The sequence below is a fragment of the Leptonychotes weddellii genome, chromosome 4 (assembly GCF_054177405.1).
Source record: "Leptonychotes weddellii isolate Sample4059 chromosome 4, ASM5417740v2, whole genome shotgun sequence".
In the NCBI taxonomy this organism is placed as follows: domain Eukaryota; kingdom Metazoa; phylum Chordata; class Mammalia; order Carnivora; family Phocidae; genus Leptonychotes; species Leptonychotes weddellii.
In genome coordinates this window covers 78,386,075-78,413,776 of record NC_138372.1, presented here as the reverse complement: position 1 = coordinate 78,413,776, position 27,702 = coordinate 78,386,075, and the positions used below count along the sequence as shown (strand labels likewise).

At 40.1% G+C, this 27,702-nt stretch overlaps 2 long non-coding RNA genes across 3 annotated transcripts in view; one reads left to right on the top strand and one right to left on the bottom strand.

The window, feature by feature from the left end:
- The window catches only part of LOC145721055 (uncharacterized), a 381,812-nt gene that overhangs the window by 217,529 nt on the left and 136,581 nt on the right, over window positions 1-27,702 (top strand). The window lies entirely within an intron of this gene.
- Window positions 5,886-27,702, bottom strand: part of LOC145721053 (uncharacterized) — a 112,365-nt gene continuing 90,548 nt past the window's right edge. The window contains exons 2-4 of one of the 2 annotated variants that reach the window (XR_014144526.1): window positions 11,621-11,859; window positions 6,402-11,258; window positions 5,886-6,204 (exon numbers count right to left, since the gene is read on the bottom strand). This is a non-coding gene — a long non-coding RNA (uncharacterized LOC145721053). Of the gene's footprint in view, window positions 6,205-6,401; window positions 11,259-11,620; window positions 11,860-27,702 lie in introns of those variants that run through there. The other variant, XR_014144527.1, reaches the window with a different exon arrangement.

The window sequence follows — 27,702 nt, the reverse complement described above, 5'->3', positions numbered from 1 at the left end:
AAACAGCATTCTTCCAGATTTTTTTTTTTTAAAGATTTTATTTATTTGACAGAGAGAGACACAGAGAGAGAGGGAACACAAGCAGGGGGAGTGGGAGAGAGAGAGGCAGGCTTCCCGCAGAGCGAGGAGCCCGATGTGGGGCTCGATCCCAGGACCTTGGGATCATGACCTGAGCTGAAGGCAGACGCTTAATGACTGAGGCACCCAGGCGCCCCAGCATTCTTCCAGATTTTATTGAATGTTACTTTGCTCTTAGACCAACAATGCCCGAGCAAACTTTGTGATCTTGGTATTCACTGACTGTGACCTACTCTGAGCTACTTGGTCTTCCACCAGCCACTGTGAAAATCATGTTGGTTATAAAGAGCCAGGTCTACTGTTTGGCCCAATTCTGTGCTAGCTCTCAGCTGACGTAACCCCCGTCTAAAGCAGTGATATATTCAGATCTAGATTGTCATCAGAATCACTCAAGGCACCTTTGACAAAATACCTATTTCCAGAGAACCAACTTAGGCTTATTAAATTGGAATCTTAAGAGGTGGAGGTTGACATGGCAGTTGTGGGGAGGCAGAAGTTGGGAATCAGATTTTTTTTTAAATGTTTCCCAGAGGACTTTTTTTAAAGATTATTTATTTATTTATTTGAGAGAGAGAAGGAGAGAGAGCACAGAGGGAAAGGGAGAAGCAGACTCCCCACTAAGCAGGGAGCCCAACGTAGGCCTCGATCCCAGGACCCTGAGATCGTGACCTGAGCTGAAGGCAAACACTTAACTGACTGAGCGACCCAGGCACACCCCAGAGGATTTTTAAAAACAGCTTTATTGAGATATAATTTGCATACCATACAATTCATCCTTATAAAGAATACAATTCAGTGGTTTTTATTATATTCACACATGTATGTAGTCCTCACCATTGTCAATCTTAGACCATTTTTATCACCTCACAGAGAACCCCATACTCTTTAGCTACTATCCTACTATTCCCCCCATCCCCACCTTCAGATCTAAGACACCATTTCTGATTCTACAGATTTCCTTAATCTGAACTTTCATATGAATAGAATTATATAATATATGATTTTGTGTGACTGGCTTCTTTCCCTTAGCGTAATGTTTATAAGGTCCATCCAAGATGTAGCATGTACTAGTACTCCATTCCTTTATTGGCCAAATAATATCCCATTGCATGGAGAGACCACATTTTGTTTATCCATTGGTCCACTGATGAACATTTGGGTCCCCAGAAGATTTCATCATTAGCCGTATTTAGTAACTACTGATAGAAGAGGACCGGGTGTTGATCTCAGGGCAGTTCCAAGCTCTCCTCACAAAGCAGCTGAGGGTTTTACACTGCAAGTGGGGAGAAGAGCATGGCTGGAAAAGCAAGACTTAGGATGGAGTTCTGGCTCTGCTCTTAGTCATATGACCTGGGCAGTGGCTTTCATTCTATCTCCATTTGCTCATTTTTAAAACAGAATAATGATTCTACTTCAAGGAATTGTGAGGATACATGGGACAATCTGAGTCATGTGCCTAAAACTGCCTACATGACAATCTTATTTTATACATTAGGTATTTTATACATGGGAGCTATTCTCATTCTTCTTTTCCTTGTTGAGGAAGGAGGCTCTTAACCATGACACTTGTAAAATATAGTTTTTCCTCATGTGTTTGTATGTAAGATAATGGAAAAGATTTTGTTCATGAACTACAGAATGATGTTTCTACAGCTTGAAGGAGGCTTTGACAGTTACTCGTGAAATCCCCTTGATCTACAGGTGAAAAGACAAAGCGAGGCATTTGAAGTAGTAAGCCCGGTATGTTTCATTCAGTCTCCTGTCTTCCAGTCTAGTCTGCACCACACTACACTGTTCAGGCAGCAAGGGTCCATATTGTTTGTTAAAGGCAATGTAGTATGACAATGCCAAGCTACATGTTTAGGGTAGCTACACTTTTACGTCTGCCTTAAGAGTCCTTACTTCACTCTCCTGCTGGAAAACTCCCAGCCATTCTTTTTTTTTTTTTAATAATTCAAAAGACAGTTTTAACTTTAACTCATTTTCTATAAAAATATTTTTCCATTATATTTTTTATTCTTTTTTAAAATTTAAATTCAATTAATTAACATGTAGTGTATTATTAGTTTCAGAGGTAGAGTTCAGTGATTCATCAGTTGCAGATAATACCCAGAGCTCATTACATCACATGCCCACCCATTCTTAAGGTTCAGCTCAAATGGAACCTCTCCTATGGCAATTCCTTTTCTCTTATAAAGTTCAGTCCTGGTTTCTTTCTTTTTGTTCCCAAAGTATGTTGCACCCCTTACACTATTGCATTTTGAACACCGTTTAAAGATTCAGCCAGAGAACAGCAGCTTTGTACCATGCACTGGTTCTCAAATTGAGTTCTGTGGTGCCTCTTCACTGCAGACCCAGGAATTCAGGAGGGAAGGAGCTCTAGGCTTCATACTCTGATTAATCAGAGCAGTTCTGCTTTTATCTACTTGGTTTATTTTCATCTCAGCGTTGATCTATTTGGCTTATTTGCATTTCAATAATAAGATTCTTGACAGGAAAGAAACAATTGGAAAACAACTGGCATAGTTGAGAGACCTTGAGCTTTGGAGTCAGACAGACCTGACTCTGAATCCCAGTTATACCACTGCTATCCCAGCTGTATATCCTTGGTTCAAATACTTAACCACTTTGTGGACTGTCGTTTCTACATCTGTCAAACAAGGAGAGGACTATCTACAGTGCTGGGGAGGGGGTCAATAAAATGTGTGTAATGGAATAGTGCTTGACCCATAAAAGCTAGATAAGTTAATTCCCTCCCTTATTTATTATAATCATTTCTTTATTTCCTTACAGTTTGTAGGATCTTTACATTCTTTCTACCTAACATAGCCTAGCTCAAATAGCCACTTAATGCATGTTTTATTGAGGGGAAGCAAATGTGATGGGATACTAGAATGTCTTCTTTTTCTTTTTTAAAATAGCTTGATTTAGGTATATTGGAAGGTTTTAACATCCCTGTCTCAGTAATTCATAAAAGGAGGAAAAATTAAGAAGGAGATGGATACTAGAACAAAACAGGCTCAATATTGGGGATAGAGGTAGATTACCAAGAGCTTTGAAAGCTATGCTAGCATTTTAGACTGAATGTTTTGAAAGGTAGAAGTGCGACAATATTTGTGTTTTAGCAAAACAGAAGGTGCTGGGATATAGTTTGACTTAGTAGTTGAAAGTGTGGAATCTGAGTTCAAATCACAGCTCTGTCACTTATTAGCTGTATGACTGTGAGCAAGTCACTTAATCTCATTTCCCTCATCTGTACAACTGGTTTAACCATAGCACTTACCTCAGGGGTTGATATGAAGATTAAATAAGTTATAGCATATATAAAGTACTTAGGACAATATCTGGCACATAGCAAGCAGCAGATAAGTGTTATAACAATGATAACAAGGTTTTTTATTAGTATAATCACATGCCCCCTAAAAGTGAGTAGAAGGGAGATTGCAGAATCACTCGGTCCACCTTTGGGGGTTCAGAATGGTCTGAGATTCTTTTAATTTTTTTTTTTTAAGATTTTATTTATTTATTTGCAAGAGAGATAATGAGAGACAGAGAACATGAGAGGGAGGAGGGTCAGAGGGAGAAGCAGACTGCCTGCCGAGCAGGGAGCCCAATGCGGGACTCAATCCTGGGACTCCAGGATCATGACCTGAGCCGAAGGCAGTCGATTAACCAACTGAGCCACCCAGGTGCCCCTGAGATTCTTTTATAAACGTAATAGAACTTTGTGTTGAAAAGAAGTACCATTATGAGGCACTTACTATGGGAAATGTATTGTATTCCTCAAGTATGTTAGGACAAATAAAAAAGTTGAGAATCTCCTCTGTCCTGATAACATGGAGGAGGGATTGCGGTGGAGAGACTGGAAGTGGGAGCTGAGTGAGAAGGTTACTCCAATAGTCCAGGAACTTAAATCAATAGTCCAGGCTGAAGTGAAAAATGACCACCAGTAAGTCTGACTTTGAAATATCTAGATTAAATCAGATCCTCATTGGAAGCTACCTAAAAGTAACTTTGAGCCCCTTAGAGAAGCCTGGAACTAGCCCATTCCACTGGTAGGCTACTCCAAGGTTTGGAGTAGAGTCTCCAGTCAAGCTATGTACTTCTGGAGACTGGCTCTAGTTCACCTTAAACATCTGAGGCAGTTTGTAGGATCTGAAGTTCAGGCCATGAAGTCCAGAAGCCAGGAGGCTCTTTATGCTGGTTGATACAGTGTCCCAATAAGGAGAGGCCAACAGAACCTCTAACAACAGAAAACATTTCCAATAAGCCATACTTCATGGTGAAGGTTTTCTTCAATTGGTTTAGTTATGAACTGTAAATCAGTAAGCATGCAATTTGAAGAGCTATAAATCATCTATAGGGAAAATGTTTGGGAGGAGATTTTACTGAAAAAAAATGCATAAGGTCTAGTTCTCTCCTAGGCATTATTCTGTGCCCCCACCCATGTGCTTCTTTATGTGTGGTAGGCAGAATAATGCCCCTGCCTTTACCCTCAAAGATAACTACATCCTAATCTCTGGAACTTGTAACTATGTTGCCTCACATAGCAAAAGGGAATTTGCAGATGTGATTGAGTTTGGGAGATTATTCATCCAGATTACCTTGGGTAAGCCAGGTGGACCCAATCTAGTCAGAAATTTTCCAGCTGTGATCAGAGATAGGAGCAACAAAGACTTCACCCACCATTGCTGGTTTTTAAGATAGAGGAAGAGGGCCATGAGCCAAAGAATATAGTGGCCTCTAAAAGTCAAGAGTGGCCCTCAGTTTACAGCCAAGAAGAAAATGGGGCCTCAGTCCTTTAACCACATGGAATTGAATTCTGTACACCTGAATGAGCAAGGAAGTGGAAACTCCCCTAGAACCAAGAGAAAAGAATGTAAAGGAGGAAACTTTGATTTTAGCCTGGTGAGACCTGTGCTGGACTTCTGACCTACAGAACTATAAGATAAAAATTTTGCATTGTAAAAAAACAAAACAAAACAAAACAAAAATTTTGCATTGTGTTAAACCACTACATTTTTGATAATTTTTATAGAAGCAGTAGAAAAACTAACATTTCACATTACTAAATTTTGGAATAAAAATGATTTCCAATGGGCTGTGGAAACATAGAAAATGCAATTTAGAAGTAGTTATTTTATTTTTTATTTTTATTTTTTTTAAGATTTTATTTATTTAGGGGCACCTGGGTGGCTCAGTCGTTAAGCGGCTGCCTTCGGCTCAGGTCATGATCCTAGGGTCCTGGGATCGAGCCCCGCATCGGGCTCCCTGCTCGGCAGGAAGCCTGCTTCTCCCTCTCCCACTCCCCCTGCTTGTGTTCCCTCTCTCACTGTGTCTCTCTCTGTCAAATAAATAAATAAAATCTTAAAAAAAAAAAAAAGATTTTATTTATTTATTTGAGAGAGAGAGATCACAAGTGGGGGGAGGGGCCGATGAAGAGAATCTCAAACAGAGTCCCCAGTGAGTGTGAAGCCCAAGGTAGGAGTCTCAATCCCGTAACCCTGAGATCATGACCTGAGCCAAAACCAAGAGTCAGAGTCTTAAGTGACAGAGCCACCCAGGCACCCCTAAAAAGTTATTTTCAATCAAATATTAATCTGTTATTGCTACTAAGTGTGACTCTATTTCTTTTTTTTTTAAAGATTTTATTTATTTTTCAACAGAGAGAGAGACAGTGAGAGAGGGAACACAAGCAGGGGGAGTGGGAGAGGGAGAAGCAGGCTTCCCGCGGAGCAGGGAGCCCGATGTGGGACTCGATCCCGGGACCCTGGGATCATGACCTGAGCCGAAGGCAGACGCTTAACGACTGAGCCACCCAGGCGCCCAGTGTGACTCTATTTCATTTTAATTAGCTTATGGGACTATGGGGAGCTTTTAACTGTCATGAATAGGTTCCTCTTCTTTCATGGAACACACTCATAGGATGCAGGCATATGCTCTTCTTCTGACTGTTAGGTTAACTAAAGTTAACTAAATACCCAAATGTTTGAGAAATATGATATAACTAAAAGGATTAATTAGGACAGGGATTTTTGTGATATTAAATAGCTACAACATGCATAGGCTTAAGGAACGACACTAATACATTGATGACCTTGTTCAAAATGGTGACATAAGGGGCGCCTGGGTGGCTCAGATGGTTAAGCATCTGCCTTCGGCTCAGGTCATGATCCTGGAGTCCCGGGATCGAGTCCCACATCGGGCTCCCTGCTCCTTGGGAGCCTGCTTCTCCCTCTGCCTCTGCCTCTCTCTCTCGCTCTGTCTCTCATGAATAAAAAAAAAAAAAAAAAAAAATCTCAAAATGGTGACAGAACTGAAACATCAAAGGCAAACAAGGGCACTCAACAAAGTGAGGAAAGTAATGTTTTGTGGTACATACGGACAACTTGATTTTAAAAGCCATGCTGGGGAATTGCATAGGACTGTAATTTTTTACCCCAAACATCACCAGTTCTTATTGATCTTCCTCTGTAGTATTTCACACCCCTATGGACGACACCTTATACAATGAACTTTAAGATCCTATCCTGATAAAGTGTAACAAACTTGATTTTAAATAGACGGCCTATCACCCCAAGATTCGATTTAGATTTCCTTCAATAAAGGAAATAACATTCACTGCAACAAAATTTGAACTATAATGCTCATTCAGTTCCATAATACCCAGAGTTACAATTCCCTTATTTAATCCAGTTGACATTCCATATAGAATTCTGTCCATTTTTAATAAATATTCTATCATGGATTAGATCTCTGCTTAAGCTTATTATCTGATCATAGTTTCCATTATAGTCTGCCTATGTATGTCCCCACAGGACTGCTATGCCCGGCTTTCCTTTGCTTATTCTCAGATGAAGATGAGCAGTGCAGAGCCGTGAATGAATTGCACAATTGGATAAGGTCATCTGTCCTGCCTCCAGGCTGCTCTGTCCCCTTCCAAGGGCCCACTGCCTTTTTGCCCTGCAATTCTCCTCCCCCATCAAAACAGGAATGAATGTGATATCATCTTTTCTAGCTAAGACTGATTCAGATATTTGTATTTTTAAGTTTCTTATCTCTAATTGTGGAATGAAAGGATTTATCAACAGTTAAAGGGATTTTTTTTTCCTTTTAGGCAAAACATTTAGTGGAAGGGAAATGCTGAGTTAAATGTTAACCCTAAAGGCAAAACAATTTTAGTTATAGTAGGGTGTGGTGTGTATTGGGGGAGGAAGAATTTGTAGTGAGAGAGATTTGTGTTAGAGAAAGATGATGAGGTATCAGAAAGAACACCAAGAACCCTGCTTATTCTATGTCTTTTCTTTTAGGCCTAATGTCTCTCCTTTCATTCTTTGGCTCAAGAGTCTCAAATTTTGGAGCTCTGGGGTCCATTTATTCCTCAAAAGCAGAGCCTGATGCATGAATTAAGTGATTAACTTTGTATGGGAGGTACAATCCCAGCGTAGTGAGAGTGAGAGAGAAAGAACGTAAGTGTGAAAAGGGTAAGTAACACAAGATCACCACGCTTGTCACTACTTCATAATAAGCCATGGAGAGACTGAGACAATCACTCACAAGTTTTACCTGTTCTGCCACACTGGGAAACTGTGCCTGAGAATGGATGGGAAGGAAAGAGGAGAAAGAATTGATCAATTTGGCTCCCTCTGGTCTCCCGGCTTCCACTGGTTTAGGATCCTATACTTCTGGATATAGCATCTGACTGATAAGGAAGCCAAATCCCATGCCCCGTGATGAAGTGTTTCATCTAAGCCCATAAATGAGAGAAGCAGCCAGAGACTCTGGACATATGGCTGGTTACCTGGCTACACAGTAGTAACCAAAGTGAAAGGCCAATATTCTTGGACAAGCAATTAGTCCACTCTGCACAGGAGAATCATGTGAGACATAGAGTGGGTATCCCATAGAAGTTTTCACGGAGGAGCTGATGGCCTGGAATGCAGGGCAGGCAAGGCCTGTGGCATCCAAGGGGGCGTATAAGCTATGTCTTCTATTTTTTTCTATTTTATAAAGATCATAAGTTCTTTCAGGACAGGACTGTGTATTTTCATTGTTGACTCCTCTATAACTATAATACTACATGCTGAATCTTAGGTGAGTTTGACCTCAAGGTGTACTATAATTTTAAAGATAGCTAGCAGGGAAGAGCAAGAAGCAGCATTGAGCAAGACAGGAGACACTCAGCAGTTTAAACTGGAGTTAGTAAAGAATCATGTTGGACTAGAGCCTGGATCAAAGACAGAGCTAAGGGGTTCTAATTTTCCTGGGATATGATAGCAATGGAGATATTAAAAATCAGGTGGTAGCTCAACCTGGCTGCATTGGAAGTGAGTGATCTGTAGCATCCCAGCCAGCAGTTGATGATGTGGGGGACAAGATCCAGTTCCCAGGAACAGAGCACAGAGTACTAAAGATCCAGCCATTGGACAAGTGTCCATAGTAGGTTTCAGTTCTAGGCAGGGAACTGGAATTTTTTTAAAAAGGGGGACACAAAGACAAGAGGCCTCATAGCTGGGCTATATAAACATGGCAGGGTTTTTACAGATGGATGAAATTATTAATAGTATTTGTATTAATACCAATAATTTGTAGTCAGTATGGATTAAGTATACTGGCTATTTCTCTATATTGCTTAATTTTCCCAACAGCTCTCTTAGATATTTTTATTATTTCCATCTTACAGATGCGGAAATGAAGAGGCAGGAAAGTTAAATAACTTGTCCATGGTCACACAGCTAATAAATAAAGGGACTAAGATCTAACCCCAGAGGAGTCTATTCCAGAGCATATCCCTTCAAGAACCACTGAAAATATTAATTGAAATAAAGCTCACAAAGTTCTTGGCAGAGTTTCAGTCATATAGTAAGTACTGGGAGAACACTATCAATTATCAGTTATCATCGTTATTATTAGTAGTATTTAATAGGAGCAGAACTATTAGCTGTAGTGCTAGTAGTCAGGAAGTCACCAGTGCTGGGAACCCTCCTTACACATAGGGTCCGAGAGTCAGGTGTGAGGGAGAAGTCCAGATACAGGGACGCACAATGCAGAACACTGCCCTGTTAACAAATGGCATTAAAAGGTAACGTAGGATAGGAGCTAAAAGCATGGACTTTTGAACTACAAAGTCTATGTTCTGTTATTGATTAGCAGCAAGACCTTGGGGAAATTACTCAACAGATGTGAACTTCAAATAACTCACAACTGTACCTGGCAGAGTGCACAGCATATAGTCATAATTTAAGAAAAGATTACAGAATAAACTCACTGCTTCATTTCCATACTTTTCTACTCGAGAAAAACAAAAACAAAAACAAAAACAAACCAAAAAACCAGGGGAGCCTGGCTGGCTCAGTCCGTAGAGCATGCGACTCTTGATCTCGGGGTTGTGAGTTCAAGCCCCACATTGGGCATAGAGCCTACCTAAAAATAAATAAGTAAATAAATAAATAAATAAATCATGACCTTTAAGCAAGCAGTAAATCCCTACAGTCTCTTAAACAAAGTAAAAAAACAAAAGCAAAACCCAAAACCAAACCAAAAACTATCCTCAGTACACAGCTGCTATTTAAACTTCTAAATACCAAAGCAAATTCATCCCACTGAGTGTAGCTACTTTTTCAACGAATATAATTTGTCACCCACATCCACCTAACATTTCAATAGCCTCCTAATCTGTGCCCCTAAACTGTAGCACGACAAAGAAAAATGCATGATGTGCTCTTCCTCTCATCCTGATTCTGCGTGGCTACGGCAGACATTCTTGTGTTATTCATTTATCTGAAGCTATTTTGATTTGACAAGCAGAAGGAAAATTGAAAAGAGTGCGTATTTATTCCCCCCCCCAAAAAAACAGGTCAATTTTAAAGAAACTAGCTCTCCTTTTAACTATAGTGCAATTATACATGAAAATACATATATATTAAAAAGAATGGGTCATCTCTTTCATTAGTAACCTTTCACTGTAAATTTGAATTTCATTTCCTGGGACTCAAAGAAAATAATGCTTTAATTCATGAGGGAGGGAGAACGGAAAGGAGGAAAAGAGGGAGGGGGGTGACAGAGAGAGAGAGAGAGAAAGGAAAAGAACATTACTGCCACCTCTCGCTCACTTCTCTAGAAATGAGAAAATGTCCAGGAACCCTGGCACTCGCTTGCCAAAGGTTCACATAGACAGTTTGACTTTTGTTTTTACTTCCATGACCTTTGATGGGTCTCAGTGCCGTCCGACCAGCTTTGCATATATATTGACACTATGGAAACCACACAGATAAGCTTTGGGTTTGTGTGCTGTATTTACTTTGGCACTTAACAATGATACACATATTTTCCTGTTAGAGCTCCCAAAGGCTTTGTTCTGATCTTGGGTTGCTTTTCTCTTTTATTCAGCTTTTGAAATTCTTCGTAATTACTTCAAACATGCATGTATTTTTAAACTGTTTTTTTGTTTGTTTGTTTTTGTTTTTGTTTCGTTTGTTGCTTAACTATAGTTCTATTTTGTTTTGGAGTGCATTGTATGAATGCTTGCTTTAACAGAAGTAGGAAGGGTTCTGTTCAAGCTGGGAAACACACACTCTCCCCCTGAGCTTCTAGAAGGATGTAAATAAAGGAATCTGAGTCTCTGGAGGAATAGACACCTCATTAGGATCACCTTCTCAGTTATAGACATTCTCTTTTCCTTTCTACCCAGGAATTGCTCTTTGACATCTCTGATTGTCTTCTAGAACTGGTCCCTCCTACACTTCTGGCAAAATATCACTTGCTTCAGTTAGTTCACACCCCCTCGTATCATTGAGGACAAAGTCTACACTCCTGGAACTCTACAGAAAGACATTTCAAGAATGACAATTTTTATTAATCTGATAAATATATTCTAATTTTTAAACTGTGGTTTGCTATGGGCTGAATGTTTGTGTCCCCCAAATTCATATGCTGAAGCCTAAATCCCCACTATCAGGGCATTTGGAAGTGGGTCTTTTGGGAGGTAATTCGGTCCTGAGGCTGGAGCCCTCATGAACGGGATTTGTGTTCTTATGAGAAGAGACAGGAGAAAGACAATTTTTCTCTTAGCCACGCGAGGATACAGCAAGAAGGCAGCTGTCTACAAGCCAGAAAGTAGGACCTCACCAGACACCACGAGTGCTGGCACCTTGATTTTGGACATCCTCGCCTCCACGAACCTGGAAAAATAAATGTTTATTGTTTAAGCCATCCAGTCTATGTTCTTTTTATTATAGCAGCCTGAGTTGAATAAGATGTTGGTAAAATATGCATAACAAAATTTACTGTTTTAACCATTTTCAAGTGTACCGTTCAGTGGCATTAAGTGCATCCATATTATTATGCAACCATCAGTGTTACCCATCTCCAGAACTTTTTCATCATCCCAAAATGAGACTCTGTGCCCATCATATAATAACTCCCTATTATTCCTTTCTTCCATCCCTGGCAACCACCATGCTACTACTGTCTGTCCTATGCATGGGACTACTCCAGGTACCTCATGTATAAGTGGAATCACACAACACTTGTCCTTCTGTACCTGGCTTATTTCACTTAGCATAATGTCCTCAAGATTCTTCCATGTTGTACCATGTGTCAGAATTTCATTCCTTTCGACGGGCGCCTGGGTGGCTCAGATGGTTGAGCGTCTGCCTTCGGCTCAGGTCATGATCCCAGGGTCCTGGGATCGAGTCCCACATCGGGCTCCCGGCTCGGCGGGGAGCCTGCTTCTCCCTCTGACCCTCTCCCCTCTCATGCTGTTTCTCTCTTGCTCGCTCTCTAAAAAATAAATAAAATCTTTAAAAAAAAAAAAAAGAATTTCATTCCTTTCGAAACTGAGTAACATTTCATTATGTACATATGCAATATATATTGTATATATATCCCACAGAGTATATATATTCTAATATATATATTTATATACACATACATATTCACACACATATACAGATATACATACCATTTTGTGAATGGACAATGTCAATGGACACTTAGGGTGTTTCCACATTTTGGCTTTTGTGAATATTGCCACTATGAGCACAGGTTTAAAAATATCTGTTCTAGTGCCTGCTTTCAATTCTTTTATGTACAGACCTAGAAGTGGAATTGCTCTATCATATGGTAATTCTATGTTTCATTTGTTGGAACTGCCATAGTATTTCCCACAGTAGTTAGTTACATTCTAACAAACATTGCACAAGGGGTCCAATTTCTCTGCAGATACACATACATAAAAAAGATTTTAGCCCAGAGTGTCAAAGCTGCAGACAGATTAGATGAATAAATAATGAAAACTGCCTACTGGATTTGGCACCTAAGGGCCACAGATAACATTCATAGAGCACTTGCAGTAGAGAGGTGGGGGCAGGAGCCTCTGGTGGGAGAGCGGGGAGAAAGTGGAGAAAGTAAATAAAGCACAGTCTTTCATGAAGTCTGGGAGTGAGTAGGAGAAATTCAGGGTGGCAGCTTAAGAAATGCACTTTTTTTTTTTTTAACTGAGAAAGACTTGAGCTTGTTTATAGGCTAAAAGGAAGAGCTGAAGAAGAAAGGGAGGCTGAAGGCACAGGAAAGAAAAGAGACGGCTGATGGATCCAGGTCCTGAAGGAGGTGGGAGGGATTGAGAGCCCCAGCACAGGTGGCTGGATTAGGGGTTTGAAACCTCTGCTTTTTGGAATAGGGAAAGGAGGCTAAGTTACAGCATATGCAGATATGTTTTTAGAAGTGAGGGGAAGGGCAGGAAGTTCAGAGCATTCATGCATGATATAGCCTTTATGAAATAGGAAGTAAAGTCATGTACTAAGAAAGGGTGATATTTTAGAAAATCAATATGGTAGAACAGTGCAGTGTATGTTGAATGAGGTAAGAATTAAAAGGAAGAAGGAAACTAACATAATAGTCTAGGCGTGAGGTTATATGGGACTTAAGTGGAGTGATAGCAATGAGGTTGGAAAAGTGAGATAGACATCATGGTTTATCCCCCTCATATTCTTCTGAAAGTTAGAAGGATTACTTTTCTTCTGATGAACAAATCCCAACAGACAATGCCCATGCCAAGGGACATGCTATATGACACCAACATTTAAAAACATTCAGAGCTGGAACAAAGCATCCTTGGAGCAATAAGACTCTCTAAAGACAAGTTGTTAGATTGCAGAGATGAATACCAATATTAACTTGTCCTACCTATTTCAATCTTGGAGCTGTTCATCTTAGCGCCTTTCCTCCCTCTCTCTCTCCCCTTCTCTCTCTCTCCTTTCTCCCCCTCCCCACATTCTTATGTCTGTACATATACACAGAAGGTAGAACAGTTGATTTAGGAGGAACTAGGGTAAAGGCACAAAAGAGCCTGACATCACTAAAACCCTATGCAAACCAGCAATAAAGATCATGATTATGAATAACTCATTTCTAAAAATTGTAGTAAAAAATGCAGAACATAAAATTTACCATTCTAAAAAAAATTTTAAGTGTACAATCCAGCGGCATTGAGTACATTCATGTCATTGTGCAACCAATAACACAATCCATCTTCAGAACTTTTTCATCATTTCATCTGGCAGCGCATGCGTGGCTCAGTCGGTTGAGTGTCTGCCTTCAGCTCAGGTCATGGTCTCAGAGTCCCAGGATCGAGTCCCGCATCGGGCTCCCTGCTTCTCCTTCTGACCCTCCCCCCTCTCATGCTCTTTCTCTCTCTCGCAAATAAATAAGTAAAATCTTTTAAAAAATTAATTAAAAAGAAAAAGTAGAAGATCTGGCAAGCCTCAGTCCATGTTCTCACCTGTCAAGAAATATATCTTTTTCTTTTTTTTTTTTTAACTGGATGACCATTTTTCCATCCATTCATGTTGAGAATCCATTCTAGAGAAGTCATTGTGCTAAGCATTAGGGATTATTAAACATTGTCACTGTACAATTTGCTCCAGGCTTTATGGGAATAGGATAAAGCAGAAAACAGATCTGGGTGACCCTGGTCAGGAAAACTAAACTGGCTCTAAGTTCAGCCTTCTTTAACAGAGTGATGAGCATTTCAAAGGGAAAGATTAGGCCCTATTTGATAGAGCACTGATCTTTAAGTTGGGGTAGGAATACAAAGAGGAAGAAAGAGAATTACGGTTCCTATGAAATTCTCCCATTTGGAATAGGCTTCCCAGACAAGTGGATATACAGATCCAGTTTCCAGAGAGTAAGCACTGGCAAGTAAAGCTATTAGGGCTCTAAACAAGTAAGAGTTGTTTTTGGTGGTGGTGGTGGCGGCCGTGGTGGGCGATACATTCACAGGTGGGGTTGAACCCACTGCTGGTTGCTCCAGTGGTAAAGATTAAGCCAAGAAACTGAGCAGAGCTGAGCCTGCAAACTGAAGGCTCTCAGTTCTTACACCTGAGCAAAGTAAGAGAAAGGCATAACTGATTTAGTAGACTTGTTTATGAACTACTAGGTATCACAGAGAAGAGTGTTCCCCCTAACCTGCTGGAGTCAAGAGGTTTTTCAGAGGTGATATTTTAACCATTTTAATCTTCAAGGATTAAGTCAGAGTTTCACAGATTGAGATGAGGATAAAGGAACAGTTATCCATCAACCATGCATTAACCACCAACTGAGGGCAATATGCTGGGTATAGAAAGATGAATAAATTAGGTACCTACTTTCAAGTAGCATAGTCTTGTGGGGAGAAAAATATTCAGCAATCCTTAGAATAAATTAAAATTAGTGTAATAACGTAAGTATTAATATAAAATAGGAAGGCAACATAAAAGCAAGAGGAAAGAATTCTTCTAGTAGGAGTAGGGGGAGGCTCTTACAGGAGGGGGGTTTAAATTGGGTCCTGACAGATGTGGATGAGTTCACCAGGCGGAATGTGAGGGCATTCCGAGCTGAAGATAATGTGTGATGGAGCACTGGACCTTGAAAGTACCTTTCAGAGAGTTGCAAACAACTCCTCATTGCCGAAGCGTAAGGTAAGAAGAAGGAAGCAATGAAGATAAATTGCAGAAGGATGAGGGCTGGAGAACAGTGGCAGGTTGGAAGAATGCCAAGTAGTTTGCAGTGGCTGGAGTATTAGGTGCTCAGGAAAAAATGGCTGTTGCTGACATTACCAAGATAGTACAGAACGGATTGTTAAGGCTAATATATATTATGGAGCTAGTCCCCTTTAAGTATAGATTATTTTGGAGGACCCACTCCCAGAAACTAAGGAGGATCACAAATATCCTCAAGTCCATATATTGCTCTCCCAGGGGTTCTCAGGTCTCAATGAAGAAACCTTGCTTTAAAGAGGTGCTTCCAAACCTTTTAAGTGAAGGCCCAAATGAAAACCGGTAATATTTGAATAATATACTGGGGTCACCACAGAAGAAACTGCTTGAGGTTAGAGGCAGTGAACTGGAGATCTGGTTATGCCCTCCCTCCCAGGTATCCAGAAGGCTATAGTGATCTTGTCACACCAGGAATCCATGTGGTGAGCAATGAACCACGCACTATGGGTGATAAATAAAATGATCCGTTCTGCATTTAAAAGGTAACTCTAGGGGTGCCTGAGTGGCTCAGTCGGTTAGGCATCCAGCTCTTGATTTTGGCTCAGGTCATGATCCCAGGGTCCTGGGATCAGCCCCCCATGCTGGACTCCACACCTCCACACTCAATGGGGAGTCTGCTTGAGGATTTCTCTCCCTTTCCCTCTGCCCCTCCCCCCCACTTGAGCCTGCACTTTCTCTCTCTCAAACAAATAAATCTTTAAAAAAAATAAAAATAAAAAATAAAAAGATAACTCTAGCAGCAAGGTAGAGAGTAGACAGGAGGCAATCGGATCAGTTAGACGTTTTCCTAGTAGAGCACAGAGAAATGGTTATAAAGGCCCATCATGTACCATTGGTGGAGAAGAGTCTGGAGACTTTAAAAGACAAAACCAAAAGAACATTTCAGAGAGTTGCAAACTGGCTCCGCCAGTGATAGCTTCAGAATTTCCACACAGAAAGAGCATGGGGGTATCCATTGGGTTAGAAAAAAAGAGTAGGGGGGGCGCCTGGGTGGCTCAGTTGGTTAAGCGGCTGCCTTCGGCTCAGGTCATGATCCTGGAGTCCCAGGATCGAGTCCCGCATCGGGCTCCCTGCTCGGCAGGGAGTCTGCTTCTCCCTCTGACCCTCCTCCCTCTCATGCTCTCTGTATCTCATTCTCTCTGTCTCAAATAAATAAATAAAATCTTTAAAAAAAAAAAAGAAAAAAAGAGTAGGGGACTTGCAGGATCATCAAATATGCTTATGTAGATTGTTTACTGCACAGGTGAAGTCTTATTGGTGTGTGCAAAATAATTTACCTGAAGCTCATGTTGTTTTAAAAAATCAAATGCAAGCATGATAAAAATCGGTTAAGTCCTCTATTAACATAGATGCTTCAGAAGATTTTAGCTTGATGAAAGGCAACTTGATAAGCAATAATACTGTTTAAAATGCTGCAAACTTATTAAAGAGTCTGATAGATTTCCATTTTGGATATTTTGTGTCTTATAAATCCTTCTAAACACTGGCTGATGAATATAAGGGTTTTTTTTTCCCCCTACGTCATCATATTTTAGCTTTATCTGATCAAAAGGGTGGGGTTCATGATCCGCAATAACCACTAAGCCACCTAAGAAGCAGCAGCATGGCGTGTAAAAATCATTTAGGTGTGCAGTAGTGAGTATAAATGGAGTAAATTATGTTCCGTGCTCTTGTACTTGATGCTGTGAATTTTAATAATCTAGTTAAAATGTGGTTAAAAATGTCTCCACCAAGTGCTGCTCCTGCATTATTATTTTTACTTATCACCATGAGGGTAGGATAGGTGTGATTTTTTTTTCTAAATAAAACTGTTGAGGGGATTTCCTACTTCTTTTCTCCTTTACCCCCCCCTTTTTTTTTTTAAGATTTTATTTGTTTATTTGAGAGAGAGAGAAAGAGAGAAAAAGAGCATGACAGGGGGAACAGCAGAAGGAGAAGCAGACTCCCCGCTGAGCAGGTAGCCCCACATGGGACTCCATCCCAGGACCCTGGGATCATGACCTGAGCGGAAGGCAGATGCTTAACCGACTGAGGCACCCAGGTGTCCCTCTCCTTTACTCTTAAAGTTTAGAGATTTTTTTTTTCTACAAATGATTACCCGGGTACTTTGAATTTTAAACCGGTTTTATTTTTCTACAGAAATCAAAATATCGTCCGATTTCCTTGAACTCTGGCGGTTGAGAACTCAGGAGACCCTCAAAGGAGCAGAGTGCCGCTTAGGAAGGGAAGGACTGACCACACGGCTCTACAAGCCTGCGTTCTGCAGTTCTCTCCTATAGGCAGCTGCTGGACGTTTTGTGCACAATTCATTTGAAGACTGCAAAACACATGCTGAAGTCAGATGCATGGGAACGTAAAGCTGAACGCGTCAATCGAAAGAATGAGTATGAGCAATTCTATATCTCACTAGGAGTGAAAAAAACAAGGCAGGAAAACAGAGTGGTTTCAGAGAGATTCCCACCCACCTTACTGCCGGAAGGAAACCCAACCCTCAGAGACCCAGAGAGGAAAGCTGCGCTGGATGGATTCTCCTGCACAGAGTGCCCACACATACAGAGAGCGAATTTGCATAGGTATACAGTGCAAGGCGTGCAACGCTTCCGCCTCTTATAAAAGCTATGGTGGGGTTGTGCTTCTCCGCCAGACTAATTGTGGCTGCTCTACAGGGGACTGTAGAATCAGAGGAGACACGGGTCCCCAAACAGAAGGAAGTATGACACTGCTTCCCCAGCCAAGGCCAATGTCAGAACAATTATAATATTGCCCAGAATTGTGTCCCATCAAAAAAAAAAGGGCCTGAAAAAATCTAGTCTTTAAAAAAAAGAATCTAATATTAATCTAATTATCACTTGCACCCCTTGGATTTTCCAAATTTGCCAATATTATGCCATGGTTGAGAACAAATTTTTGTTAAGGTATCTCAACTCAGTCCTAAAATAATTTCACCTGGACTTCAGGATAGGATTAACTTCCATCAGAAATTCTTTGTGTTGGTGATACAGTAAATTTTCTATGTAGATTCTCTTAGAAGCAGTGAGATATTAGATCTACGTTCATTAGATCTACTATTACTACACAATAGTACAAACTGTCAATCTATCATAACTAAAATCATAATTTCACTGCAGTGGGAACTCAAGCTCAGTTTTCCTCCTATTTTCTGTTCCTATTTGTAGCATGCCCTGAATGAAGATCAGCCATCATAGCCAGTAATACAAATAAAGATCTGATTTTTTTTTTTAAGAGAAATAAGAGGGGCACCCGGGTGGCTCAGTTCATTAAGTGTCTGACTCTTGATTTCAGCTCAGGTCATGATCTCAGTGTCATGGGATCAGGCTCTGCGCTCAGCAGAGAGTCTACTTGGGATTCTCTCTCTCCCTCTCCCTTTGCCCCTCCCCCATTCACTTTCCCTCTCTCCCTGTCTCTCTTTCTCAAATAATAAAGAAATACATCTTTAAAAGGAGAAATAAGATTTAATTTCCTTAAGTGGTACATGTCTAAAATCTTCATATTGGAGATTTATGTACTAAAATATTTAAAACAATACTATAAGTATAATTTTTTCATTATAAAAATAGAGACCTAGAAATATAGTGATATGTACAGTTTGAGTTTTATCTTTTTCCTGACTAACCAAGAATTATCTATTATACATTTCACCCAGAAAAGCAGGATATCTTACTTTTTTAAAGATTTTTTTATTATTATTGTTTTTAAGTAATCTCTACACCCAACATGGGGTTCAAACTTATGACCCTGAGATAAAGAGTCATACACTCTACTGACTGAGCCAGCCGGGTACCCCAGGATATTTTAATTTTGTTTTAATATGACAAATATGATCCTGGGTTAACCTTGGTTAAAATTATCATGTGTTAAGTAACTCCACAATATATAACTGTGGAGAGAGTTGGGGGAAAATGACCAAGAGGAAGTCTAAAATATTAATGTAGACTGGGATAACTTTGCTATTTAAGCTGCTTCTTTTTTTTTTTTTTTTTTTTTTGAGAGAGAGAGAGAGAGCACGCACGTGAGGCAAGTGCGTATAGGGGAGGGAGGAGCAGAGGGAGAGGGAAGAGAGGGAATATCAAGCAGGCTCCACTTCCTGCGTGGAGCCCAATGCAGAGCTCCATCTCACAACCTTAGATCATGTCCTGAGCCAAAATCAAGAGTAAGTGTTTAACCAACTGAGCCACCCAGGCGCCCTTCATAGAAAGTTTAAAAACTTGAATCACATGTGTTTTTTACCACTACACTTGGGAAATAAATTGTTCTGATTGAATGAATATTCTAGTTTACTGAAAATAAGAAAACTTTTTTGTTTTGACCTATGTAGTGGGAAACTTAGCTAGAATATATTAGTTTACTATCTTCCCTGAGGAGGAAGAATATGACAACCATGAGTAAATGACTCTGGATCTTAGAATGCTGAGGGTTTTACTTTTCCCCCTTTATTAATTCATTCATTTGACAAATACTTACCAAACATCTACTATATGTCAGGTACTATGCTGGGCAAAAGCTCTATTTGGTGGTCATTATACATGCTATAGAAGAGGTATAGACAAAGAGTTCAATGTGTAGAGATTCCAAGTTATACCTTGGAAACTGCCCTTAAAATTCCTGTCAGCTTGTTTTGGGTAATATTGAGATTTTGCCTAAAAGTTTGCAATGTCTTTTCACTGCAGGCTCTTAAAGTAAAATATGCTAAAGTGAAATGTCTGGTTAATCACATTTTTCCCGCAGTACAAGATAATTCTATAAAGCATTTACTACAGTATTATGGGAACCAGAGATTGTTCACTCGTGTGTGACTGGCAGAAACACACTGCGTACCCAGGAGTCTTTTCTCGCTGTCCACGTGAAGAGGCCCTCTCCTGATAGAAAGGATAGGCAGTGTGATGTAGGAAGAGTACAGCCTCAGAAGTCAGACAAACCTGACCATTCGACTCTGGCCTAAGTTCTTCACTTTAACCTTAGTGCCCTTCCTTGAAAAATGGAATAATACTGTCTAACCTAATGTTATTCTGAACATTTGAGAAGATAATTCATTCAACGAATATTCAGCCAGTGCTTTATCCTGAGAGCAATGGAGAATCACTATAAGGTCGTAAGCAGAAGAAGCAAGATAATTAGATTTGAACTTTCGAAATATCACTCTGGCTGCAGTATGGAGAATGAAGGTGAGGCAAGATTGGGGGGAGGGAAACCAGTTAGGAACCTATTATCATTCAGAAATGAGTGTAGACTTCATTGAAGTAGGGGCAGTGAGGATGAAGAGAAGTTAATGGGTTTGAGCATTATTAAGAAATTAAAGGTACAGCATAGGGAATGTAGTCGAAGGTATTATAATAGCACTGGGTGGTGACAGATGGGAGCTGCCCTTGTGGAGAGCACAGCATAACATATAGAGTTGTCCAATCACTATGTTGTCCACCTGAAACTAATGTAACATCGTGGGTCAACTATAGTCAAATAAAAAAAATTTAAGGAGGTAGTATCAAGAAGAGAGGGTGACATGCTGCATGTGGATGGTAGGAGTGTAAGTACGAAGGCACATCTAGGTGGATATCTTGGATATCTTACTCGATCTCTGAGTGGAAGGAGGCGACATTAACTAGGAGAGAAAACATTAGAAAAGCAGCAGGTTGTGGGAATGACAAATTCTGTCCTGGATAGGTAAGGTCTTCTGAGGTGACTGTGGGGTGCCCAAGTAGTGATAGACAACATAAGGTTGGAAATACGGGTCTGGAGATAATGCAGGGGAACATGCCAAAGAGTAGAAGCTCAATCATCAGTGGCTATTACTGAACAGACCTCCCAAATGGTTGAATATATCTCTGCTTCCCCCACTGGCCTGGAAACATCCTCCTCTCAGGGACTATGAGCTACTCATCATAGTGCAGCATAAGTAGTTCATCATTTGGAACTTTTCACAACTACTTGCACCACCCGAATGACCTGTCTAGATTGTGTCTCAGCCTCTCAGTTTTCCAGATGCCATTCAAAAAGAATCACTCTATTGTTTCATTTTCAGTGGATTATATGTTAATTTTCCACTGTGGTTTCTGAGAACTTCAAACTTCTGAAACTGTTTTCAAGATGTGCTTAAAGTACATACATACTCTCCCTCATTCTGGTTTTCCATGCAGCCATTGAGCATACCATGTTGGAGTCATCTAGATAGACGTCATAACTGGGGAAGAGCGTTCATCCCGGAGAAAATACAAGAAGCCCTAAGAAAGAAGACCAATGTGCATTCCAGACCAATGTGAGCGATGGCGCAGCGAGGGGACAGTGCTATGATATGACACTGGGGAGGCAGGCAGGGGTCCGATCACGCTGGGAACATGCAAAGGTCCAAGGTGAGAACATCACTCATTCAGGGAACTGAAGTTTCAGTAATTCAGAGAACCAAGAGGTGAAACTGCAGAAACATATGCGGGAAAGGGTTCAGATCACAAAGGGCCTCATGAACCACACATGAGGAAGTGCGGACAGCAATGGGAAATTATTGAAGTTTTACATGAGGGAGATTTGCAGTTCAGAAAGACCACTTGGGTTCTCAGGAGGAGGATGACTGGATGGGCGGTGGCAGCCCAGAGGCTGTTTCAAAATGCCAGGGGACATAGGTGGCCGAATTTATGCCGGGGAACCAGGGGAAAAAAGAAGTGGATACATTCAAGAACTTCTGAAGAGGAATAATTTGCAGACTGGTGACTATCTGGATGTGGGGAGTCAAGGAAGGCAGAAAGCGTGACTGTCACCCAAGTTTCTGGAGTGGACACTCATGGCGGCATCATCCTACCCTGTCCCTCTTTCTTCTACAGAGCTGCCTGAGGGCGGGGGCCATTGCTCTATTTTCCTCCACAGCGGTGACTATAAAGATACTTAGGTTCGGAGTGAGTGGATATTAAATTGATAGGGAAGAAAACACACGCCTGCCGTGGCTGCTACTCATGGATGAAGTTCTGCCGTAAGGAGTCCGTGACAAGCGGAGGCCTGGAAGGGAGGTTAGCAGCAACCACTCCGCTCTGCAGGGACACCATTCGGGACCTCCTCGACACTGATGTTCCCCGGGTGGTCTCCTTTTTAAGGAAATAGCACCAAGGGGGCCAAACCTGATTCCTTAAGAATTTAAGTTCCCTACTCCTTCCGCCAAAGTTTAACAGGTGGAGTCACAATTTCTTTAAAGGGATCATAAAGGATATTCCTTTTATCATACACCTGTAAAATTCTACAAATCAGGTTACCATGTAGCAATACCTGTACTCACCAATTCTAGGATTTGATTTATTGAAACTCTAAGCATTTCTAATTCTTCATACACTGACCACTAGCAGGAACCACAACTTTCTGTTTAACAAGTATTTTAAAAACTATTGTGGCTTACCACAGCACCTTGAAGAGGTGATTTTTTTTTTCTATTATTATACTAACACCTATCATCTGATATACTCAGAACATACCAGAACTTTTTTTTAATGGAAAATACTTTTAAATTCGGTTACCCTGAAGCTCTTGCTTTTAGTTTGATAATAATTCTGCTTCAGACAGGATGCACTTCATTTGAGGAAAAAAAAAAATCATAAAGGAACTTCTAAGAATTTATTTCTCTGAAACCATTTTAAGAAGTAATAAAGGTTCATTGCTTTTTCTCCTGAGAACTGAGAATAGTTTTTAGTAAACATCACAAAGAAAATGTGCATACTTTTATGAAAACACAGTATTTTAGGCTATATTAGTTAATAGCTGATGGTATTTGATCATTTTTAGTGAGGAAGAAAAATACCTAGGGGAATTTTAGGTGAACCAAGAAATAGAAACAAGTTGATTAAATTAGGTTGTACATTTTCTTTTCTTCCATTTCTAAAACGTTTATGTGCAGTGTTACCTATCTGATAGGTGACTAGCCAATATATATATTTTTTTGACTAAAGGTCCTGCGTTTTTCGGTCTTAGAAGCTAGCGTATTTTTGTTTAATTTTTGCATTGCAACTTGAATTTACAGGTCTTATATTTGTTTATAAACACAACCAAGGCCCTCCTTTAGTCAATCAGCACCATCATCCAGATTCTCCTTGCACAGAAGGATTTTAAGGAACACAAAATAAATGTTATTTATTTGTTTGTTTGTTTTTATTTATTTATTTGAGAGAGAGAATGAGTAAGGGGAGGGGCAGGGAGAGAGACAGAGGGGGAGGTGGAGGGAGAAGCAGACTCCCTGCTGAGCAGGGAGCCCAACGTGGGGCTTGATCCCAGGACCCTGGGATCATGACCTGAGCTGAAGGCAGATGCTTAACTGGCTGAGCCATCCAGGTGCCCCACAAAATAAATGTTTTTAAGGAGAAAACCCCATTTGAATGCAGTCTTTTGTTTGCCTATTCACTTGTGGGAGAAAAACTATGAAAAACTCATTTCAGTCCGATGGGTTGTGTATTTATTTATTTAATTTTTTTTAGGAAAGATGATGTTAGTGACATTGAAACCAGAAAAAGAAAGGTTTTCTGCTGTGTGTGTCATGTTTCCAGTTTTTCATTAAATAAAAATAGTATGATGAAAATAGTATATATTCCACGTTCCTATTTCACTGATAGAGATGGTCAATACATAACAGGTGAGCCTGGCCATTATTAATGTTTTTTGTACTTTAAGCATATTCTCTACATGACAGTACTTTGAATTTTTTTTTTCATTCTGGGACTACAAAACAGAAAACCCTGAAGCACTTTATTTCCACTGACAGCAAATATGTCACTTTTAGAATCTTTTTACTTTTTATCACTGCTGAGTTATACTGGAATAGAAAATTTGACATTTGCTGGATGTAATACATAGTTATCCCAAATTTTAAATATAAAAAATTGAAGTTCTTGGGCGCCTGGGTGGCTCAGTTGGTTAAGCGACTGCCTTCGGCTCAGGACATGATCCTGGAGTCCCTGGATGGAGTCCCGCATCGCATCGGGCTCCCTGCTCAGCGGGGAGTCTGCTCCTCCCTCTGACCCTCCCCCCTCTCATGCTCTCTCTCTCTCATTCTCTCTCTCGCAAATAAATAAAATCTTAAAAAAAAAAAAAATTGAAGTTCTTTCTTTATTTGGAAAGGAAACTCTTCTAAGTGTTCAGTAACTAGGAGTAGTTTTAAATATAATACATAATTTGGGGCACCTGGGTGGCTCAGTCGTTAAGCGTCTGCCTTTAGCTCAGGTCATGATCCCAGGGTCCTGGGATTGAGCCCCGCATCGGGCTCTCTGCTCAGCGGGAAGCCTGCTTCTCCCTCTCCCACTCCCCCTGCTTGTGTTCCCTCTCTCGCTGTGTCTCTCTCTCTGTCAAATAAATAAATAAATAAATAAAATCTTTAAAAAAAATATAATACATAATTTATATCTCCCGTATCACTTGGCATTGCCTCCAAAGGATCTGACATTAGAAAATAAGTATTTTGTCATAAAGAAATAACTGATAGGGGGAGCCTGGGTGGCTCAGTTGGTTAAGCGTCTGCCTTTGGCTTAGGTCATGATCCCAGGGTCCTGGGATCGAGCCCCTGGTCAGGCTCCTTGCTCAGTGGGGAAACTGCTTGTCCCTCTCCCTCTGCCACTCCCCCAGCTTGTGCTTTCTCTCTCTTTCTCTCAAATAAATAAATAAAAACTTTTTTTTGAAGATTTTATTTATTTATTTGTCAGAGAGAGCGCGCACAGCAGGCAGAGGGAGAAGCAGGCTCCCGGCTAAGCAGGGAGCCCAATGTGGGGCTCGATCCCAGGACCCTGAGATCATGACATGAGCCGAAGGCAGACGCTTAACTGACTGAGCCACCCAGGTGTCCCAATAAATAAAAATTTTTTTAAAAAAAGAAATAGCTAATAGTTAAGTTGATTTTCCCCCATTTTGGTCTTCTTCATTAGAGTATATGTTAAAGTGCCTTACATTAATATTTACCCTCTTTAATAGAGTACTTTCTCTATAACCCTTGATTTCCCTAATACATAGCAGAGCCTAAATACCTATCTACCAGTTAGGAGCACTGTATATGGGATTCCTTGCACTGAAAAGGAGGTTTAACTAGGTGATCTTCCCTAACATTGCACAATCACAAGGAGAATGATGATAAGGTTGTTATATGTTATCTAATTTACTCTCCTAACATTGCTCTGAAGTTGAGGAGTGAGTACACTTATTCTCATCTTATAGCTAGAGAAAAGAGCCATAACTTTTCCTAAATCATACAACTATTCTCTGTAGATCTGGAATCAAAACCTCAGTCTTCTGTCTTTCCTTACAGAATAACCAAAGTCGCTTATAAACAACTTGTTTCTGTTTTTCTGAATCTTTTTAGAGGACCTCTCGCTTCCTAAACTCCTGCAGATTTTTTTTTCAGGAGCCTTACCAGTTCTCTCATATGCTGACAGAGGTATGAAGTCGAGCTAATTGTGGGGCTTTAGGTGAATCATCAAAGCAAGCCAGTGGGAACATGTAAAAAATCAATTGTAATCTTCAACTTAAAATCTGCATGGTTAACCATTCAAGTAAATGAGTGACCACATTTATTAACAATCACTGGCTTAAATCCTCATGACAGTTAACACCACATATTCTTTTGATAAAACAGCATTGCATTTTGGAGTTCTTTACCACAAAGTTGAAATTGAAACATGTGAGGCACCAGGGTGGCTCAGTTGGTTAAGCATCTGCCTTTGGCTCAGGTCATGATCTCAGGATCCTGGGATCGAGCGAATCCTGTGTCACGCTCCCTGCTCAGTGGGGTGTCTGCTTCTCCCTCTGCCTCCCCCTCCCCCCAGCTCATGCTCTCTCTCTCTCTCAAATAAATAAATAAAATCTTAAAAAAAAAAAAAGAAATTGAAACATGTAAAAATGGGATTTTCAGGATTAAACGAGCTGTAGGGGCATCAAAACACATTGCAGGATGCTGGTTAAATGTAGTTTTGGCATAATTTTACAAATATAAACTATTTGAGAAACTGGAAGTTCTTTGTAATCAGATGCATTATCTTTCAAAACTTAAACATTATAATAACAAAACAGCAGAGTTACTCTCTTATAAAGAGAACTTTCTTTGTTAATAGTTGTTTTACTATCCCTGGAGATACATCTGGGAAGGGTCTAGTTCACAGTAAGCACTCAATAAATATTTGTTGAATGAATAAATACATGAGTCTCAAGTTCTAGAGAGAAGTCTGAAATTCAGAAATAGATTGAGGGCCACAGCTAAAAAGGAGAGAGCTGAATTTATGCCAGATGGATGAAAGACGAGTGTATAGAAGAGAAATCTCAAGAATGCACATAGATAAGAAGTATGAACTTGGATAGGAGATAAAATCATTTCAATGATACCATGTCATCTATAACTGGAATTCAATAAGGTAATCCATACCAAAGAAATATATAAAAGTCAATAACTGTCAGACACAGAAAATAATTTGGAAAATGTAAAGGAAATTGTGTCATAGATAATATAATATATAATATAATATAATATAATGAGTGGAAATAAATATCACAAAAATATATAGGACTTACATGAAAAAATTATAAATATCCACTTAGAGACATAAAAAAAAAGATTTGAATAATGGAGAGCTAATCCCAAATTAGATGATAAACTTGACAGTCAGGATTCCAACAGCCCACTATGTACCTATTAGAATGGCCCAAATCCAAAATACTGACAACATGCTGACAAAGATGTGGCACAACAGAAGCTCTCAGTCATTGCTGGTGCAAATGGGAAATGGTACAACCACTTTGGAAGAGTGTTTTGCAGTTTCTCACAAAATGAAACATATTCTTATCATATGATCCAGCAATTGTGGTCCTTGGTATTTATCCAAAGGAACTGAAAACTTACGTCCACATAGGGGCACCTGGCTGGCTTAGTTGGTGGAGCATGTGACTCTTGACCTCGGAGTCATGAGTTTGAGCCCCACATTGAAAACGGAGATTACTTCAAAATAAAAGCCTAGACATAGATATTTATGGCAGCTGTATTTATAATTGTTAAAATGTAGAAACAACCAAGATACCTTTTAGTAGGTGAATGGATGAGTAAACTTTTATATCTTAGATAATGGAATATTATTCAGTGCCAAAAGGAAATGAGCTATCAAGCCATAAAAAGATACGGAGGAACCTTAAATGTGTATTATTAAATCAAAGAAGCCAATCTGAAAAGGCTACATACTATATGATTCCAACTATATGACATTCTGGAAAAGGCACAACTATACAGACAGTAAAAAGATCAGGGGTTGGGGGCCAGGGAGGACTGAATAGGCAGAGCACAGAGGATATTTTTTTAAATTTTATTTTATTATGTTATGTTATTCACCATACATTACATCATTAGTTTTTGATGTAGTGTTCAATGATTCATTGCTTGCGTATAACACCCATGCAGAACATTGTTCATGTTTGCATATAACACACATACTCCATGCAGAACGTGCCCTCTTTAATACCCATCACCAGGCTAACCCATCCCCCCACCCCCCTCCCCTCTAAAACCCTCAGTTTGTTTCTCAGAGTCCATAGTCTCTCATACTTCATCTCCCCCTCCGATTTCTCCCCCTTCATTTTT